The following is a 7,002-nucleotide window of genomic DNA, read 5'->3' as shown; positions in this document are numbered from 1 at the left end:
TAATAGCAAGGGCCATAGGGATGAGCACAAGCAACTTGTTCAGTAGAGGTGAAACAAGTGGGAGCAGTGGTGATGCTGCTGCTGCCTGCACATTGGACAATGGATACCAGAAAGCTTGGAGCACACCTTTAATGTACTTGCTGTGCTGTGGAACACACAAGGGATGAGTGTGCTGTGTGGATCAAACTGGAGCTGTGCATGGGATGGTTCAGAGGAGGGGCTCACTCTGGTTGCTGCTTGGTGGAAGTAACCCAGCCAGTGAGACAGGCTCTCTGCATTACTGACACTGAGAGAGGATTATCTGTCCCGTTGCATTAACAGGGAATGGATTTGGACTTCCTAAGTCTAGGTTAGATTCTACTGCAACTCCAGCACTTGAATCTGTTTCTCATATTGTACATTATTCTCCTCTGAGAAATCCCTCTTTCTCTGTAAAAGAAACAAAAAGAATAAGCCATAACAGACTTTATTAAGTTATCCAAGAGATGTTGTGCAGGACAGTATCCCTGGAAGTCATCCCTTGCTCTGAGGAAAGATCACACTTAACTTGATTGTCCCTGAGAGAAATTCTTGTAACTCCTACCTGCCACCTCCAGTGATACAGCATCAACTACACACTGACGCTTCAAGGCTTTACTCCCCTTGCACCTTGCACTTCATTTATTTTTGGTCTCCTGACCTCAGAGTATCTTTGCAGCAAGTCAAGATTAAAATTTCTCATCCAACTCTTGCTGCATATGGCAATGCTTTCTTTTGGTAACAGCCTTTCCTTCATATTGGACAACTCTTTGGAGGCCTCTTCCTCTCTATCAAGGCCTCCCTTTTCCAAAGCACTTAATCTTCCTGCTGTGCTCCACTGGCCCCTCTGGCTCCCCTGCACTGCTCTTCTCGTGTGAGCTTTGTGTCTCTGTTGACCTTGTTAGCAATTTAGGTCTAACATTTGATGCTCAACACAAACCTAGGATTGAGGAGACTTGCTCCAAAGACTGGGATCCTGGCAGGGCTCTAGCATGTGGTGCTCCTAAAGAATAATAACTCCATGAGGATTTGGTGACCCCTCTGTAAGACCTGAGGAAGAGAGTGCTGGCCAAGGCCTGGGGAGTTCTGTGGCATGTTGGCCCTCCCTGCTCCATCTGCTTTCTATTGCGCTTGAAAAGGAAATGAACTGAGCTAAATGATTTCAAAGTGAAATTCTCCACACTGCACTCTAATTCCATAATTGCCAGCTCCATGCAGTTCCCGGTACTAAAATGTTTAAAATAACAGCCTTTGAAAAGAGCCAAAGCTTCGAAAGGCCATGCACCACCTCTGCTGGAGTAGTAAAATGATGGCAGAATAATTTCCACATGCAGTGGATGGATGTTTGGTTATTTGGGGGTTGAGCATAGTTTCTTCGTTTGCCAGGAATTTCTCTAAGTTGGAAATCAAAATTACTTTTTCCTTTGTGAACTCTTTTTAAATGCTGTATTGACTGATGTATCAGCTGTGGTTCGGTCTACAGTTGATCTCTCAAACTTTCTGGTGCAAATTTTTGAACAGACAAAAGAAGCTTTTTATTTTTTAACATGGAATACTCTGCATCTCCATATGGAGAGAGATGTGAAATAATTTTTACTCTCTGCCCTTTGATCTGATTAATTTCTCATGTGCAGTTCTATAAATGCCTCTGTAGCAATGATAGCACTGGCTTGGTTTAGTCCGACATCCGTTAACAGCATCTTCAGTGTGATGTAACATCTGGGACAAGAAAGATCATGCTCAGCCGGTTGACAGCAGGCAGCCACCAAAGATGTGCTGGCCAGTGGTGGTTTGTACACCATGGCTCAGGAACTGCAGGCTGAGATGCTTCAGCATGCGAACCTGCAAGACTAATTGTGAGTTTTCCTAACCCATTAGCTGGTTTGTTTTGCATTCTTTCTCTAATGTTATGGAGACATTTTCTCCACGCACACCTCATATTTTCTCTTCCCCTGTGTTTTTGGTGAGGGTTTTTTTATTTCTTGAAATCTTCCTCTGAAACAGTTCTGCATTTCTAGCATAATGTATCTACCAGCATGATTGACTTTGCTGTGTAGTATTGAGTCTACTTCTGGAATTCATCAAGTTATTGTCAAGACTCTTGTATATATTCTATTAAGTGAATGTGTATCTTGCCATGCCTTTAAACAACTCTGTTGGTTTTGACGGAGAGAATTAAACTTTTTTTCTTAAAGTAAAAAACAACCAGAATAAAAATAGCAAGCAATCTTTTCAGCAATGAGCAATCAGAATTTATGCTCTCATTGTGCATGGCTCTGAAGATGTGATGATTCAATTCAGCTGAGCATCAACAAGATCAAAAGACTTTGTTGAAGTGTAACTGTCACTTTGATCAGAGCTGTATTGGAAACTTAATGAAATGAGTGGCTTCTTTTGACAGTTGCTTCTTTTGACTATTTCTAGTTGTGGTTGTGATACTATGGGAAAATAACCTGACCCTGCTGAGTCCAAACACTGTGGTTGGATTTTGGGTGAGAGATTAGATAAGGCTTTCCTTTTTTCTCCGGTAAATACAGTTGTCTTGAATTTTGGATCCATCAGCTGATTTCTGAAGTTAGACTTTTTTCTCTTTTTGTCCCGATCACAAGTTATTTCATTAATTTCAGATTTTCCAGCATTCTCAATAATTCTGAAATGCTGTTTCCTAGTCTAGGCAGGAGAAAGGCCCTAGCCTGAGACTTGAAAAATTTTGATAGAATTATGTGGAAAAATCTGTCCATATTTTGTGTGAGGGTTCAATGACCTAAGTTTGGTTTTGTTGCACTTCCATTATGCTCGACTTTATGAAATCACTGCGGAGGCTAGAGAAGACTGTAGGATGGAGTTGATTTGGGAGGTTTGAGTCAGGAATGAACAATGCAGGTCTCTCTACAGAAAGATTTTTGACTGACCCTTCCTTTGTGTTCTCTCACTCAGGTGGTGACTGAATTTGTCTTTGAAATGATTTACCCCCAGCTAAATATAAATGGCTGGGGACAAATCAACCTGCTTTTTTCAGCTTAATTCTGAAGTTACCCGTAAAACTCTTGGTTCAGTGTATTCTGCATTCTTTTTTGGATTGTGGTCATAATTTCTCTGGAAAAACCAATTTTTCTCCTCTTGCAATTGGGTTTTAACTCCTTTGAATACCTCTAAAAGCCTCAAATTTAAAATGACATTAATTTCCTCAAGTCTTTTCTTTTACCTTGTGGTCTAATCCTTAGAGCACTACCATATAACACACAACCAGATGATGATCTCAACTTTTAAGAAATGCTGGACAATCAGTAAGTGCCTGCAGACAAGGTACTCCAAAGAGTCTTCTCTCTCTTCCTAACAATCCTCTACAAACAGCAGCTGTAGTCATGTTCAGAGGTTCAACTGACTAGATTTGGGACAAATGAACATCCTGAATTTGGGTGCTCAGCTCTGAACTTTATGGAGTTTAAAATATGTATTGCATGATAGACTTGAAGCCTGATGGTAACCAGACCAGAGCTTTCATCAGTGTAATTTTGCTGCTCCAGACATGGGGACCACCTTCAGAGCTGATGGTGCAAATGTTACACACTTGTCCTCACTCTTAGGGCACATGGCAGTAGCACTTGTCTTCAATGTATGTTTTTTTCATCAGAAGTCAGCTGGCAATTTTGCTGGTATTGACTCTCTGGTGATGCAGATAAGACGCCTGCCTTTTCCAGAGCTTGAAATGTCCCCAGGTCCTCTGCAGAATGAGCTTTGTGTGGAAATGTCCATGTATTTTTTTTCCCCAAAGTGACACCTTTCAACAAGGGTTGGTACCATGTTTCTCGGAAAAGTTAAGCAGATGGCTAAAGATTACCTTGTGGCCTGAGGGCTATGGCCTTTTGAAAGAATCTTGTTTAAAGAAACAAGTAGGAAAGACCCAAACAGGAAGAGTAGTTTTGAGTTGCCTTCAGCAAAAGGAGCACTTAGTAGCAGAATGGTGCAACACCTTGTATCCCTCACAATGAATATATCTAAATTCTAATTTCCTGAACTCTGGAGAGGAGTCAAGTGTCTGAAGAGAGTTTCTTTGCTCACGGGTCCAAAACTTCTGCATTCAGAGAGCCGGGCAGACAGCTTGTCTCCACTTTCCTCGGGAGTGTGTTGCCAGATCTTGCCTGGCTGCTTCTGACAGCCGGTATTTCCCACTGCAGAGCCGGCTGCTGCCTCCTCCTGTTGTCTCTCAGCTGCCTGTGAAGCCCATCAGACAGTTTGGACCCTGCCATTCACCAGACATATTCACTAGCCCATGTCCAGTGTGTGCCATAATCCCAGCATTTGCCAAACAAAAGAGAATATGGATGTTCCTGCATTTCTGCTGAACAGACGTGCTCCCCACAAGTCCTGGTGATGCAGTTTGACTGCCTGGCTTCCACTGTCACAACCATGGGGATGAGCCATGAAATTTCCTCCTTATTCCTAGGTTGCTTTCTGCCCTGAAGCTTGAAAGCGTAAAGCTTTCCAAAGCACTTGGCTTTATCAAATGCTTGTAATTCTGTGTAGTTTTTATTACCCATGTGGAGGTTTCCACCAATGTAACTTCATGGATTTCTAGCAGAATAGTCTTGATTTCTAGCCATGTGAAAAGAGGATCATATTCCAGAACTTTTCAGCCTGGGACAATTATGTTTTCAATTGGAAACAACAGCATTTTGTCTATAGACATTTTCAAACCTAAATTATTCTGCTATTTGAGCTCCACCAATTTATTTCATTGATATTTTGATTTCTTGGCCTGTTTTTGGATGGAAATGAACGTTGAAATAACAAGATTCCCTCCAGATTGGAAATTCTGTCTTTTGAGTAGGTTTTATGCAGCATGGGATTCTTTTGTCTCCTAATTTAACACATACACACATGTATATATATACATCTCTCTATAATGAGCACCTTAGGACCCTAAATAAAAGTTTATTACAATTGAGTGTTACTTGTAACTGCATTTGGCAATTGACCAACAAACGGAGAAATGTCCAATTTTAATCCAGCAGGAATTGTATAGTAACTTCATGAATAAGCTTCATATTGATCAACTCTCAAAAATGTCTTATAAGGAATGCAATAAATACTTGAGAATAGAACACTTGTGTATTTACAAGCTAAACACAGCTTGCAGTGAAGAAAGCAAAAGAAGTAAAACCATGATACCCAAGTCAGTCTCGTGTCCCTGAGATTTTTCTGTGTGGGAATTTGGCACAAGCAGATCTACTATGGCAAAATTAGAGTGTTTTGAGCATGCTGAACATCCCTTTTAAGCTCCCCCAGGCAGCTGTTTAACACTCCCTTCTTGTTGCTGCATTCCTCCTCTTCATCTCTGATGTTTGGAGCTGTTGCTCTGCTGACCTTCCTCTTTCCCAAATCAACTTCTCTGCCTTGCAACCCTTTTTTTCCTTTTTTTTTTTTTTTTTTTTTAAACAAAGGCTGATCTAAGTATCCTTAAGCGTTTAGTTCAAAACCTTAGTTTCACATTTTACTTTCCCCACTTCCTTCTCTTTCCCTCTCTATCCCAGGCTTTTCAAGACTGTGGCAATTGCTTTTAGGAGAAGCCCGTGAAGGGAGACAAGGCAACCAAGAGGGCATCTTCATGGTTAGGAAAACACAAAGGAAAGTAATTTCACTTTGTCTCTCCCCCTCCAGCTAATACCAGAAGCTTTCTGTTGAGACATGGCTGCATGATAGCTTAGGTGCTCCTCTTCCCTGGGGGTCTGCGGGAACAGTGGGTGTTGGGTGCCTCTGAAAAATCCTTCTTCTTAGGAAGCCCTGCCTAGAAAGGCTGGGCTGGGTCAGGCTTGGCCCCACATGGCTACAGGTCGACTCTGAATTGGGCCTGTCTCACCTGACATATGCCAACCCAATGGCTCAGCTAGTCTTTGGCTATTTTTGTCTTTTCTTTAGGGAGACAGCTTGACTGCTTAACACAGTGCTTAATTCTCAGGTCATGATCTGCATGTCTTCAGGTCATAGGGGAATTTTGGCTGGCCAATTGTTAAACCTTCTGTGTTTATAAGCATTAAACCTTAATGTGGTTACTGCTCGCTGCTCTCTGTGTTTTGTTTCAGTCTTGTGAAGACTGTGACATTAAGCTTAAGGGCACTGCAGACAGTAACTCAAGCTTTGTTTAAGACATGGCAGATAAAAATTTTTCATACTACTAACATATATGGTAATGTGGGACACTTTACGCTGTATAAATATGAAACTAGCATGTTATGAAGATAAGGTATTTGATATTTTCTTGCTAAGGAAAATATTTAATTATTTTTATAATTTTGATTTGTACATAATTAAAATCCACCTTATTTTGTTAGCTTTTGTGTTAATTAAGGAATGGAATCTTAAATTTATTTTAAAAATAAAACCATGTCACGCAGTCATTTCTACACAATGTGGGAGTGCTGACCCCTTTAGTCACTTGCAAAGAACATTTCTGGTTGGCTTTTCCAGCTGCTGCAGAGCTGGCAGGTGAATGACATGTGGGGAGGACTCACTCTCTTTAGTCTTCCCACCTTCTTATTTCTCTGATAGCTTTGGATCAGCACAAAATTCTTTTCCCACTGAGCATCTGCTGACCTCAGTGATCTGCTGAAGTCAATCAGCCTCTGCTGACCTGAGTGATTTCCCTAAGAGCTATTGTTTATAGGGAGGCTTTCCTGTCCTTAAGACCCCTATGTTAAGGGCCTGTCCCAAACCTCACTGAGTCGATGGCAAATCTAACCTACCTAAACAGGCTTTAAATTGAGTCTTATTGCAGAATTTGCTAGTGGAATACAATGGGATTTTGTGTCCTGGCACGTTTCAAGCAGAAGTGCTTTTCTGCTTCTGGACAAAGAGAGTAAAGCTTTATTTGTATGGGAAGGGATAAGTTCCTGATGTGGGTCCAAGGACGTACTTGTATATAAGAAGCCATGAACAGCTCCTTTGCAAGCTCTGAGAATTGTTTAAAAAAACACTTGGCAGTTT

The sequence above is a fragment of the Corvus kubaryi genome, unplaced genomic scaffold (assembly GCF_017639235.1).
Source record: "Corvus kubaryi isolate FWS band 111438036 unplaced genomic scaffold, C.kubaryi_AGA036_p1.0 66, whole genome shotgun sequence".
Taxonomy (NCBI): domain Eukaryota; kingdom Metazoa; phylum Chordata; class Aves; order Passeriformes; family Corvidae; genus Corvus; species Corvus kubaryi.
The sequence above is the reverse complement of the archived record's forward strand: the minus strand, read 5'-3'. Positions refer to the sequence as shown.